Raw genomic sequence first — 14970 nt, 5'->3', positions numbered from 1 at the left:
AAAAATTCATAGTATAGTATGTCATCCAAAATTACCAAAAAAAGTCATATTATACTATATCGACCAAAATCACCAAAAGAAGTCATAGTATATAGTATGTCGTCCAAAATTGGTCAAAAACGTCATAGTAAAGTATGTCGTTCCAAATCGGTCAAAAATGTCATACTATAGTATGTCGTCCAAAATCAGTCAAAAAAGTCATAGTATAGTATGTCGTCTGAAATCAGTCAAAAAGTCATAGTATAGTTTGTCTCAAAATCGGTCAAAAGTCATAGTATAGTATGTCAACCAAATCACCTAAAAGTAATAGTATAATAAGGTCCAAAATCAGTCAAAAAGTCATAGTATAGTATGTCTTCCGAAATGGAGTCAAAAAGTCATAGTATAGTATGTTCAAAATGATCCAAAAGTCATAGTATAGTATAGTATGGTATGTCGTCCAAAAACTGTCAAAAAATTCATAGTATAGTCAGTCAGTCAGTCATCATCTAACCGCTTTATCCTCCACCAGAGGGTCGCGGGGGGTGCTGTGCCAATCTCAGCTACATCGGGCGATAGGCGGGGTACACCCTGGACAGTTCGCCAGTCCATCGCAGGGCCACACACAACTAGAGACAAACAACCATTCACACTCACACTCACTCCTATGGTCAATTTAGAGTGTCCAATTTACCTATTCCCCACATTGCATGTTTTTGGACTGTGGGAAGAAGCCGGAGAACCCGGAGAGAACCCACACACACGGGGAGAACATGCAAACTCCATGCAGAAAGGCCCTTGTTCCAACCGGGGCTCGAACCAGGGTCTTCTCGCTGCAAGGCGAGAGTGCTAACCACTACACCACCGTGTGGCCCTCATAGCATAGTATGTCGTCCAAAAACTGTCAAAACCTCAATGTATAGTATGTCGTCCAAAAACTGTCAAAACCTCATTGTATAGTATGTCATCCAAAATTGGTCAAAAACATCATAGTATAGTATGTCGTCCAAAATTGGTCAAAAACGTCATAGTATAGCATGTCGTCCAAAATCGGTCAAAAAAGTCATAGTATAGTATGTGGTCCAAAATCAGCTAAAACGTCATAGTATAGTATGTCGTCCAAATCGGTCAAAAGTCATAGTATGGTATGTCAAAAACTGTCAAAGTCATAGTATATGTGGTCCAAAATCGGTCAAAAAAGTCATAGTAAAGTATGTGGTCCAAAATCGTTCAAAAAAGTAATAGTATAGTATGTAGTCCAAAAACTGTCAAAAAAGTCATAGTATAGTATGTCGTCCAAAATTGGTCACAAATGTCGTAGTATAGTATGTTGTCCAAAAACTGTCAAAACCTCATTGTATAGTATGTCGTCCAAAATCTGCCAAAAACATCATAGTATAGCATGTCGTCCAAAATCGGTCAAAAACGTCATAGTTTGGCATGTCGTCCAAAATCATTCACAATCGTCATTGTATAGCATGTCGTCTAGAATCAGTCAAAAAATCATAGTATATGGACGTATGTTGTCCAAAAAGTCACCAAAATGTCATAGATTAGTATGTTGTCCCAAATGTCACCAAAATGTCATAGTTTAGTAAAAGTACATAAAAAAGGCTTATTCTAATGCTATGGAAATTGAAAGATACTTTATACACTTATACAAACATACATACATAGTGTTCTCTCAAAAGGACACCAAATTTATTTATAATGAAAGTAATAAAATGATTTCATGGGGAATGTTTAATGAGTCTTTATGATAAGACAATATCACTTTATGATGGGAAATATCCCCCAGACAACTTGAATGACAAAGCACCAGGAACTCTCCTCAGATAAGCTCTAGTAACCTGAATATGTGAAGCTCCGGCGCTCAACAACTCGGCATAATAGGATGACAGCTCGTGTGAGCAGAGCGAGGGGGATGAAACGGAGGTGAAATGGCTTATTTAACCAACAGAGAGCATGGAACTGCAGGGGGGTTCAGTTCTCCAGCAGGAACTTTGTTCTGCTCGGTTAAAGTGGAGAGAAGACTTCCCGTCTTGTGTGTTCACCCCTTTGCTCCAGACAGAGCGGGATGGTATGCATACAATATGCATAGGTCATATATCTGAACAGCATCTTACTGTAAGAGCAACACTCTCAGCTGAGTCAAGTGATGTTTGAACTGACAATTTATTCAAAATTATTAATTCAAATATGATTCAAAGGTCTACAGAGCTACTGTTCATGTCAGTACTGATTGTTAACTGATAGTTAAGCGTTACATTAAATTGTAAATGACATTCTATAGTTATCATTTTATACATAATAACCTTTTAATAGCACTAAATTATCATTACTCTACTACTTAAAGCATTCTTTACCTTTATTAATGCTCATTGTGACCCTAATTGTAACTTAGTAAATATATGGAAGTACAGAAGAATTCATTATAATTAAGTATTTATTAACCATTATTAATCTGTATTATTTATTCTGTGTGAGCCTTTTTGTAACGTCAAAAAGTACAGAATAAGCACTTAAGTATAATTAAGAATTTATGAACTATTATTACCCTTTTCTTAATGCTCATTGTGACCCTTGTGTGGGTGTAGAGAATAAGCATTAGCTAACAATTAAGCAATTATGCATTTATTAACCATTATTACCCTGTATTAATGTTCCTTGTGACCTTTATTATAAAGTGGGAAACGTGTGGTTGTTTAAGGCTCACAAGGAGCATTAATAAACATTACTAATGGTTAATAAATGCTTAGTTAAAGTTAAGTTTTGTTTATTCAGCACGCCCATAAACAGTATTAAACACTTATAATGAATGAATTAAAACCTTCATTAACCTAACAGTAAAAACTTATTACAACATTTACAAACGTTAATGAATGTACCCTTATTGCAAAGTCCTACCATCTTAACTGTGGTGGATTCTCAGAAAATGTCTTTCGCCAAATCCGCCAAAATTGTTTTCATTTGTTTATATTCAAACTAATTTATTAACAAAAGAGACTTCAGAAAGGCTTTGAAGACGGCGTGAATATGATCGGGTGAAGAGTGGGCGCTTACAAAGATGGGGGATTATGATGTTTGTTTTCTGTGGGTGGAGAGAAACACAAGAGGGGGAAAGGGAAAATGAGGAGAAGCTCACTTTTTAAAAAGGGGGGAACAATAGAGTTGTACTGTTGCTGCTGCTGTTTTACAAGATACAAGGTGTAGTGTAGTGCTGTGCTTCATTTTCAGTTAAAGGCCTCATTATGAATCATTTAATCTATACAAGATCACAAAATATTAACATTTGCAATGATTTAAAGGTGAATCCACTATTGAAATGCAACTGCTTTCATTGTATTGGAGATGATACAGTGTGTATTGTCTTGTATTTATTATCATACTTACTTGTAGACATTGTGCTATTCCAGATTCTAGGAATATTTTTTATTAAGTCTAAATGATTTGGGCAAAATGTCTAATTGTGATTTTGCAATTGCAATTTGATTTGTAACACAATAAAGTCTATTATACTGTGTTTCCCAAACTTTCTATATAAATCATGACCCAATCACAATATGAACCGTGACAAGAGCAAATTCGTGCATAATGTTGCAACCAAACTGATAATATTTTAAATAAATATTTGGTAAATGAATAATTGATATGACAACTTCATTATATGCATAATTAAAACATATACACATACATTTTAACTAAAAGGTTGAGAAAAATGTGATTTTCGGGACCCAAAGAAATTCTCCCGCGACCCATCTGTGGGTCCCGACCCAGTCTGTGGGAACCCATGATCTAATGCAAAGATGACAACTTGTATGCATCACATTTAAAAAAAAAACACACATTGAACATATAACAATCAATTAATAGAACTATTAAATTGCAGCTTTTGCAATTGCTAATTGCTAATAGTTGATTTAAACAGCATTTTTGTTTTGCTAGAAAATGATTAATACTGTATATTTATATAAAATACAGACATACTGTGTATTTTTTATAGTTTTACTTGTAGGATTCCAGCCCTTTGTGAGTCTGGAGACTATCCAGCTGGTTGTTTTCATAGGAACTCCACCAGGATGAGAAAAAACTAACAAGCACTTGTCAGTTCTCACCTGTCACTCTCCTGACAAGCCACTCTTGTGGACTTCTCCCCTTCTCCTCTTATCTTCCCTCTCTCTCACCTTGCAGTCATCTGTGCGAGAACATTTCATTGCATTTGTATGTGTGTACACGTGTGGATGTGCTGGTTCCCGTGCGTGCGTGCCTGTATGTGTGTGTGTGTGTGTGTGTATGCGTGTGCTTACACATGTCAGAAACTCGACATGATGTTGTCTCCGGTGAAGGCCTTGGATCACCCGGGCCTGCTCACTCCAGACCTGACAGTGCAGCTGAACTAATCAATATCTCTCTGCAGTCAAAGGTGGGTTGTGCCATGAGGCCGCGGGGGTGCACTAATTGATGGAAACTCACCGCCGGCTAGCTCCATGCCCTGCGGCGCTGGAAGACGGCAAGCTAGGGCCTTCCACCAAAATGGAAGGGGGAAATGGAGGACAGAGAGGGCCGAGATCATAATCAGGACAGAGGAAGCTGTTTAGTTTTTGTCACTTTTACCCGTGTGACACAGTGTGATTTTACATACATGGGACATGCTGCTTGGTGGGTGACATATTGTTTGCTTTGCACCTTGACAGTTTTTGGCGGGCTCTCTTGTCCTTTTTTTTTTTCCAGATTGGCGGTAATGTCTCACATAACAATTGTCTGTCGGTGTACAGGCACGGATGGCATGGGGAGGAATTCTTTTCCTGTTGTTTTTGTGAACCATCATCAGTGCTTTAAGGAATTTATATCAAATAAATAATTAATGGGAATTTGATACATGTGCTGTTTACACACACACACACACACACACAAACACACTGTCTGGTTTGACTTCAGGAAGACCACAATGTGTGTGTGTGTAAACAGATTAAGGTCCCCACAATATGAGTAATACCTGGAATATGTGTTTACACAGCGGTCCTTATAAGGACTCACATTGACTTCCATTCATTTGGACAGCCTGAACAAAGCATTACCCCTAACCTTAACCGTAACCAGTTAATAACTAACCTTAACCATAACCACAATTCAAATCTTAAGTCATAAACATAACTCGTTCCTCAGAAATGAGGTTGTGTCTGATTGGGCCCAGGTTTTGGCCTCCATGAGGGGCAACGGTGGCACAGTGGTAGAGTGAGTCGTCTTTCAACTGGAAGGTTGTTGATTTGATTCCTAGTCTACATGCCGACGTGTCCTTGGGCAAGACACTAAACCCCGCATTGCTTGTGAGCAGCATGTGAATGGTTATGAAAAATGTATGACAGAAAATGTGCTGTGAGACTGTGTGAGTGAATGGGTGAATGGCAAAAATTGTAGTATATTGCAGCACTGAGCAGTCAAGGTCAGTGTTTATGCCAGAAAAGGTCCTCAAGAGGTGACAAATACAAGAACACACACAAACAACAGACAAATTATTCTTGTATTATGTGATAAGGCTGCACAATATGCGTATCAAAAATACACATACATATCGCAAAGCTTTGAATAGCAAAAAAAAAAAAATATTCTGTTGGGATTAAGGTAAATATTTTCAATAAAACCATTCGTTTGAATGAAAATACATTTCATTGCATGCGTCTAACATGGACATAAGTAATCAGAATAAAAGCCAGATTGGAATAAAAACACATTTTGTAAACATGCCAATCCAATACAGTCCATTCTGTATGTGTCTTCTGCTTCTACTGATTATTGTTCTATTTACTAGTCACAATAGTCCATTCTGACTCAACGCTTGGTGCATGTGTACGCACGCCACAATCGGATCATTTCATTTTGCGTCCATGCAAACTAATTATTTTCGGAATGAAGACATTTAGCTATTGTCCCCTAGTATGTACCAGGTCTGCATGACCATCTTTACATATTTGATGCCATGTGAATGGCTGATTAGAGCTTTGCATTAACAAGCAGTTAAGCAGGTATACCTAATTTAGTGGCCAGTAAATATGTGTGTGTGCTTCTAAGCTGTTGAAGTGAATTTGTAGCCACATCAGTTATCGCACGAAGATGAATCACCAGTATCTGAGTTTTCAGCCAAGAGGAAAAACACCAAGCGCGTCCCATAAGAAATAAAAGATAATTTGAGAGAATGCCCACTGACTTGCCTCTTGTTAAGAATATATTGTTATGGTGCAGACTAAGCACGGCCTGATAATTACCATCAATAATTGAGTAAGGGGAAATGGTAGAAAGAGCTGCATTCACTGCTTGCTAAATGTGCCTGAGAGATGCTGAGATGGACAGTCTGGCTAGCTCGCTAATTTGGCTCCTTTTTTATGTGGCACTGAAGATTATCTTTATGTTTCCTCCACCGCTTAGCTTTGGCTCTTATGAAACCTGAGCAAACACGTAGTATTTCCTGTCACTGCTTTTTATCACAATGCTTCGGTGGTAGTGCGAATCGATCCCAAAGAGCCTCACAACAACATGAATGAAACCCACTTCTCATCCTGCAGGCTATGAATGAGAGAATTTAGCCTTGAAGCCGAAGCTTGAAGTTGCTTGAAAGAAGGCAGTTTACATCATTCCATTTGCCAGTAGTTGGTCTGCCCTGTGGTGTCTTTTTTCACCACTACGGAATGAAAAAAACACACCTGAGACAAAGAGAGTTGGAGGAAGGATAAAACAACAACAGCACAATTAAGATCAGTGGCAATTGGTGCTTTTCTATTCTACAGTGCTAGCACTTATCTGCTCGGTTTGGGTACTCATGTCATTTTCCATTACTTCATAGTCGCTCCTAAACACACTGGATCTTCTCATCAGCCACCAATCACAGGAGCATCTGCCCATCAAACTTACTCGCAAGTGAATGATTTCAAGGTGCTGATAAAATGAAGGGTAAAAAGTGAGGTTCACTAAAACATTCATGGCTAACAGCTATGCTACAACCACAAGATAATGCTGCTTCCAATTACATCCAAATTTGGAAGTCGGAGCTGGGAGTTATGTCACCTCTTGAGTTCGCCTCACTCCAGAGTGAAGTTGGAACACACCATGGCCACGTTTAAAACAGCTAGCCCTGCTTTGAACCGTTTTACTGCGAAAGAAATACGACAGAAGTGCTATTAACGCTAACGGAAGCAGTGTTTGCGGCAACACAGGGTTAAATGTATTGCCCACATTGGTATTCAGACCAGCAGAGCCAGGAATCAAACCCACAACCTCAACCTCCCAGTTGAAAGACAACTCAATGCCAGCAGCTGCAAATGGTATGCTACATGCTGTAAACGCAGATTTTGCAACTGGCTAATAGGTATGCATCACTCGTTCTGAAGGCAGCTATCTGAGATTAGCAGAGCAAAATCTGGTCAATTATATAGCAAGAGTTGCTCAATTTGCTAAAGTGATGGCGATGTAATACTATAATAATAATAGCTAAATGTGATTTGATTAGCAGACTCACACAGTCACTTGGAAAGTTGGGAATTTCTGATGCACGCACGAGAACGAAGCGAAGCAAACAACCAAAAGTGCGGTACGGCAACGCACCATTCAAAGTGAATGGGGAGCGTTTTGGTTGACACCTCCTACACGTATGTGTAACATGGCTAGACGAAGAAAAAAAGTGTGATTAATCACATTCCCTCTTGTTATAAACCGAGGATTAAACAGGGTCTTTCCAACCAGTAGAAATATGGTATTTGACTCAATACTCCATTTAATCTAAAAGTTGCCTCCTTTTACTTTAACTTTGACTTGGATTTTATGCTGACGATCACTTTATAAAATCCTGAGCCTGAGATAACCTCAAAGCAGAGCTGGCGGGAGGGCAGTTACTGGCAAGAGCTGTTGCTTGTTTCTTTGTGTATCTCAGATAGAGAGCGCGCCTCTGAAATGTAGGCCACGGATCTCACTCATGCAGTCCAATCATTCCTGTGAATAACATGATCAGCAGAAAATACTGGAGTCAGCCATAGGGAGGGAAAACGAAACCTGAAACCTGATACATCATCAGACTGGAGTCCTTTTACAAGCGTGCTTCGCTGCAATCTGTAAAAACCTTTGGTATAGAAATTCATATTTATAATACAACTGGGTGGTTTTGTATGTGTATCTCATTTTGGATGAAACATCACAAACCAAACACCTAGAACATAAATCACGACTTCATTTTATGCACCTTATTTCATAAATCTTAAGTAAAAGGCTGAAAACAATTCTGTGGGACTGATTTACTCCACATATTAATAGATTTAGATGGGTTTCCTTTTTTTCATTAACACAGACGTCATGAAGAAAACATGTTAAGCAGCCGTAGCACAGGCTTGTGTATAAAAGACCGGTGAGTCTTTCACAACAAAGAAAGTTCAGAGACAGTATTGACTGGAAACAATAGGAAAACTCCCCCAAGGAATAAGGTGCACTTTCCAAAATGTAAATCAGGCCTTCCCAGAGAAACACAAGCCTCCCTCTCCCCCTCTCCCCCTCCCTCTCTCTCTCTCTCTCTCTCCCCTGCTGCTCCGAAAGCTTTGCCATTCACCTTTAAACAGCAGAACAATAATCAATGGAGCATTATTAATGCTGAAATCATCCACGTGCCTCCCCCCAAAGTATCCTACTGAGTTTAAAGCAACTGCAGCACATACAGTGGATTGCATCACATACTGTGTACATATCATAGCCACGTGCACTAACCTGAGATCTATGTTTATCTAAAAATCATGACAGGTGTGTGTTACCAGCTGCTAAAATCTTATTGTTTAACTATGAACAGAGCTCAGATCCTCCTGAGCCAGCTCTCCTTCACTGTCTTTTCTTTCTCTCTTAAATCCCTAAGGTTTTTTTTAAGGGGGTGCTTTGCTTTCCACAACCTCAGTCCTGAGCATCACGTGTGTGTACATGCTTCAATCTTTAATAAGCCGTGTCTCCTCACTGCGTTACACACGAGCCCTCCCTACCGTCCCTCAAAGATCCGGGTGTGAATTTTTCATAAACCGTGTCTGTGTGTTTTCTCACTCATGAGCCGCCTCAGTACGCAAGAGGCCTGTTGTTTCCACGGAGCACAGCCCGGGCGTGTTTATTGGACATTAGCACCGTAGCGAGTGGGGCAGCAGCAGCGATGGCGGCGCTCGGCATAAAGAAGAGAAGGAAAGGAGCACAAGTGGTCTCCTTCATTACCGGCACGATAGATATAAATCAAACTAATTATGGAGCCACTACTGTATCAAGCCCATGGAGGGGGAAATGAAATGATCAGGCGGGTCACAGCTCAACACAGAGCCAGTTAATGAAAATATTAATTACCTGATGATATACTGAGGATCTGGAGGCCCTGTACCCCCCACCCCCGTACGTGTCTGTCTCTCTCAAAGTCCCTACCACAGAGAGCATTTGTTTTAATTGAGTAATAATAAGACTGTTACATTTGGCTGAGTCACTCGATTTGAGCGGGTAATTGACCAATAAAGGCCCATGATAGCCAATTATAAATCCAATGTGGCGCTAATTACTTAGCAACTCTTAAGTGTCTGACTAATACCGGGAACATTACACGTCGGTGCAGATGCTTATCTTGAAAAGTCACTGTAGCAGACAAAAAAAAAAAGAAAAAGTGAGTTCAGGCGAGTGAGTTTGGTCCACATGATAGATACTAAATTAGACACACTCACTCACACACACACACGCACCACCTCCCACTGAACACTACAACGTGCAGTAACTTGCTGTTAATATCAGATTTTGAACCCCATGATCGATTTCCTCTTGTGTTTTCGTTTTGAATTATTCAGTGGTACACTTTATCCTCTCACCTTCCCTTCTCGCAGGGCTTCCTCACCATCCTCCCCCTCAACCCCCCCAAACCCCTACCCCAACCACCGCCGCCCCACATACCATTTGTCACACTGGTCAATAAGTAGTGGGTGATATTTGGATCCTGACTGTGTGGGACAGGGTGACTCGTAGGGTGTGGATGTGAGAGCGGGGGGCAGTCGGTGCAGACAGATAATATTGCACGACAGTCAATCGCGGTAATTAGAGGAGCGATCAACAGCGGTCTGGGCCGCCGAGGCCTGAGGTGAGGGGTGTATTGAAGTTTGTGCTATTCTTAGAGACAGAATTTTTCGGTATGTTCGGAAAGTGCCTTTTTACTGAAAAACTTTTTAATAATGTTCAATTTGTGTAATTTGCCCATTTACAAATGAAGTGAAGTGTCTGCTCCAGAATGTACATTCATTGCTGACATTGGTACATGGGATCTAAAAGTCTGAGGCCACTATTCCTTTGGCTTGAATGCAATAGGGAGACACTTGAATTAAAAATGGCACCGACAAGATTGCATTAGACTGTAATCGATGTAGGCCACGCGGCGGGGTAGTGGTTAGCACTGTTGCGTGACAGCAAGAAGGTACCCCGCCGGTTCATAGAACAAGAGGCGGGGTACACTCTGGACAGGTCGCAGGGCAAACACAAAACTTTTACGCTCACATTCACACCTAGAGTTATCTTAGAGTGTCCAATTAACCTAATCTGGATGTTTTTGAACGGTGGGATGAAGCACCCAGAGACACACACAGGGAAATCATGCTAACTCCACACAGAAAGACCCTTGGTCAGACCGGGATCTGAACCAGCTAGCTTCTTAATGTGAGGCAACAGTCCTAGCCACTATAATTCTTACAAATTGGAAAGACATTGAATACCAAATGGTGTTCATGTAAACAGATCATGAGTTCCTGGTTTGTCCATAAATATGGGATGCCAGATATGAACCTTAACGAAAGAAAAACACTTCTACAATAACGGCTACTGCCACAACCTAACATGTCCAAGTCAGTTTTTACCTTTGTCTAAGGTGGAAGTTTGTAGGACAAATTTATAATTCACAAAGTTAAGTTGTGTCTCTCTGTTAAGTCACTAGATAATTACCTCCAATTAATCAATCAGCGTCTGTGCAATTACTATCATGACACCAAAGCTACGCCAGTTCTTGTAAGCAGTCGTCTCTGTGCACCCAACACATTCAGCTCGCTACCTAAGTGGCTCACGGCGAGGCAATGAATGAATTTTACATAGTTTGCAGCTTTCCTCCATTCAGAGTGACAGGCTAATCAGGACTTTGTCATGGTCAACTCCAGAGCCAGCTGTCAAAGCTGTCAGTCTTCTGAGGAGCGAATGCTGTCCCCCCGAGTAATAAAGTGCAGGGCTGATTCCGCACTGTGTTGACCTGCCAGGTGTGAAGTCAGGACACTGAGGACACGACAATCAATGTCAGAACATGGGACATTGATGAAAGGTGTCAGAAATGGCTGGAACTCACATGTGATCCTGCAGGCACTCAGTGCGCGTCTCTTGGGCTCGACTGTGATTAAAAAGCAACGTATAGCGTTGGGATGAAAAGATGAAGCAGCAGCAGCAGCAGTCAGGGTCTGCTGACTGAAGCAGAGACTTTTCATTGACTGTATGCGCGCTGTCTTGGTTACTGAAGTGCCCTTGAGCAAAAATCACTTGCTTTTATCCTTTTAAAGGGTATATATGCAAAACATGTACAACAGGGACCTTTAGCATTTAAAACAGTCTCTACAATCCCAGTTCAAAATATTGTAGAGAGTGGCTGCCAAAGCCTCCCAAACATGGAAGTAAGAAGCTGCTCTGACGGTGTGTTCCATTTACATTGGAACTTGGAAGTCGGAACTGGGAGTAAATGGTAAATGGTCTCCGATGCTATCGCATGTTAGCTACAGGCAGAGATTGAAAGTGAATGTGAATGTCTGCTCAGAGCAGTAGTTCAGTTATAATATTTAGGGGGAAGGAAAAACGTTATATAGCTCAACTATCCACCGACACTGTATTGGAGTGTTAGCGTTCGCTAACCTTGGCTAAATCTTTCTGTTTTGCCTCCCTGTCCAGAAGAAAATCTGAAGAAACCATGGTCATGATTTCTTTCTGCTTTTGAGATGTTTTTGAGGAGGATGTGGGCAACGGTAGCTCAGGGGTAGAGCGAGTTTGCTTTCAACTTGAAGGTTTTGGGTTTGATTTCCAGCTCTGCTAGTCTACATGTCGATGTGTCCTTGGGACCAGACACTTAACCCCGCATCGAACCCGACGGCTGTGCCAGCGGCGTGCATGGATGAATGGCAAAAACTGTTGTGCAAAGCAGCTTTGAGTGGTCATCAATACTAGGAAGGTGCTATTTAAGTGCTATCAAATATCATTGTTGGGCTTTCTATAGGTTTGGTAACTTTTGGCATGTCTGCATCTTGCTGTGTTTGACTAACCTGTGTGTTATTATGTTACTAACTGCATGATTGGATGGGTGGCGGTGGGTGGAGCAAATTGTTCAAATTGTGAATGTACTGGCTCCATTATTGTTAACATCTCAATTACTATGATGTATCGTGGTCATTTCTTACATGTAACCCTTTAAATTTGAACAGGTTTTTAACAGAAACTCGTCATCGTTGTTGTCTGTCGGCCTGTCAGTTTGTCACGCTCTGGTTGAAGTGCTGATTTAACATCTGTGTCATGGGTCGGATATTTCAGTAAGGGGATCTGGAGGATGATGTTGCAGTCTGGGTAATGAGAGGCTAATATGAACACAGAGACAATCAATGGACAGTAAACTGAGCTCTCTTTTTTGTCTCCTGCTCTCGCTCTCTCTTGTTTTCTGTTACTGTTTCATGCTGATTATTCAGTTTTCTCATAAACACCTCCAACAATACATTTAACTCACCATGCACTGTAGAAGCTTTGGGGAGATATTGCAAATGTTTAAGTTTTGCTAACACATAAAAAAAAATAGAACCACTGTTATGGGTGCATGGGGGAGCTGAGCATTAATTGCTGCACTTTGTGAGAATACCTTGCGTTGATATATTCAATTTTGGGCATTAGTCACATGGGTGTTGGTTTTATAGGGACTGAAATTAGGCTGAGGCCCAATCTGAGGAATTAAGATTTAGAGATGAGGCAATTAGCTGAAACTTTCCATTTTCATAACAACTGATTGTTTTCGGTTTCACTTTATGCAAACATTCGGGTGTGACATGGTGACACAGTGGCTAGCATTGTTGCCTCACAGCAAGAAGGTCACCAGTATGACCAAGGGCCTTTCTGTGTAGAATTTGCATGTTCCCCAACCCATTTATAGGTTAGCTGGACACCCTAAATAAAAATAAACACCATAGGTGTGAGTGTGAGAGAGAACGGTTGCGATGTACCGCGCCTCCCGCCCCCCCACGACCCTCATGTGGAGGATGAAGCTTTTGAAAATGTATGAATAAATGAATGACAAACATTTGTTGTCCCATGAAAGTGGGGATTTTATATGTAATATATATCCATATCATTAGAAATTTAATATTTAATGTTGTATTTTGAAAACCCACTGAATTACAGCTTTGCAAATCATATCTATGATTATAAACAGAAACACACCCATTTGTTTATGTTATGAAAAAAGCATGAGGGAGTAAGAAAAAGGTGGGTTTTTAGCCATAGGAGGGGAGAAGAAAAAAAAATCAAACATCCATCAATCATCCAATTACACTTCTGTTGTCTTGCTAAATGAGCCGTGGGACTTTGAAGTGCCACGACCCAGTGGAGTGTGCATTTTTGGGAGGGAGGGAGAGAGGGATGGAGGGGGTGACAAAGAGATGACAAATACAAAAACATGCCACAAGTGCTTTGGATTGTACATTCAACAGGACAAAAGTTCAGATTGTGTGTGTACTTATATTTGTTACCTCTTTAGCACGTTTTCTAGCATAAACACAGACCTTGTCAGGACCAGTAGTCCTGATTGAGACCAAAACTGGGTCCTAGTAATGAGGTCTAACATGTGAACTGTGGTTAAATAACACTTTGTTTAGGCTGTCCAAATGAATGGAATTCAGTGTAGCGTCGTAAGAAGACTAGCTGTACAGACCTGTGTGTGTGTATGTGTACCCTTGTGAGGACCAAGTATAAACCATAGTGAGTGGGGACATTTTGGGAAGGGGGGACATTTTGCCCGGTCCCCACAACTTTAAAGGGCTTTTTGGCGGTTAAGACTTGGTTTTAGGGTTAGGGTCCAAACTGGGTTTAGGTTAAGGGTTAGGGTTAGTTTTGATGGTTAATGTTACGGTACAGGGCTAGGGAACGCATTATGTCTATGATGCGTGCTCACTAAGATATGAAGACAAGTGTGTGTGTGTGTGTGTGTGTGTGTCAGCCCGAGTTCAGCAAATGTGTTCAGCAACCTTCCTGGGAAGTCTTTCCTCTCTACTCCAACAACTCATGAAATATTAAACGTGCCTCACAGTAACCTCTCTCTGTCTCTCTCTCGCTTTCTCTCTGTAATAGTCATAGATGAAAACTTCAATGTAAGACTTAAGACCTGGTGGATTATAAGAGTGCAAATTATAACCTGTAACCTCATGTACACACACATGTGTGTATGTGTGTGAACTCTTCCTCTCCACACCTCTATATGATTATTTGTGGCTGATTTCAGTGCCATTATTCAGACTGGCCGCGTGTGTGCAGATATACAGAGGGAGCTGGATACAAATTTGACACCCGGCCGATCGACAGCTGCCGGCTGTTTAATCAACACTGATAAATATTTGATGGCATGGCGGCGGGCAAACGGTGGCCGACACTCTCCTCATTATCCAAGTCCATGTGTACAGAGGAAGATATTCAATACCTACAGCGATGGGGGACTGGCCTTTCTCAGGCGTATATGAAATGCCCTCACAGGTCCTGGACACAAAAACTATACATGTTATAGTGGTGCTATAAAAAAAAAGAAAATCCCATTAATGGAGAAGTGGTGGAGGGGAAAAAATAATTAGAAATACAATAACAGGGAATGTGGGCCTATATTGTAGTTGTAATTTAGACCAAATATGCAGCATTTTCTAAATAATGTGTATGTCTCCATATTACAACATTCAATAAAGT

The sequence above is a fragment of the Solea senegalensis genome, linkage group LG7, assembly GCF_019176455.1.
Source record: "Solea senegalensis isolate Sse05_10M linkage group LG7, IFAPA_SoseM_1, whole genome shotgun sequence".
NCBI lineage: Eukaryota > Metazoa > Chordata > Actinopteri > Pleuronectiformes > Soleidae > Solea > Solea senegalensis.
Note: the sequence above shows the minus strand (reverse complement) of the source record.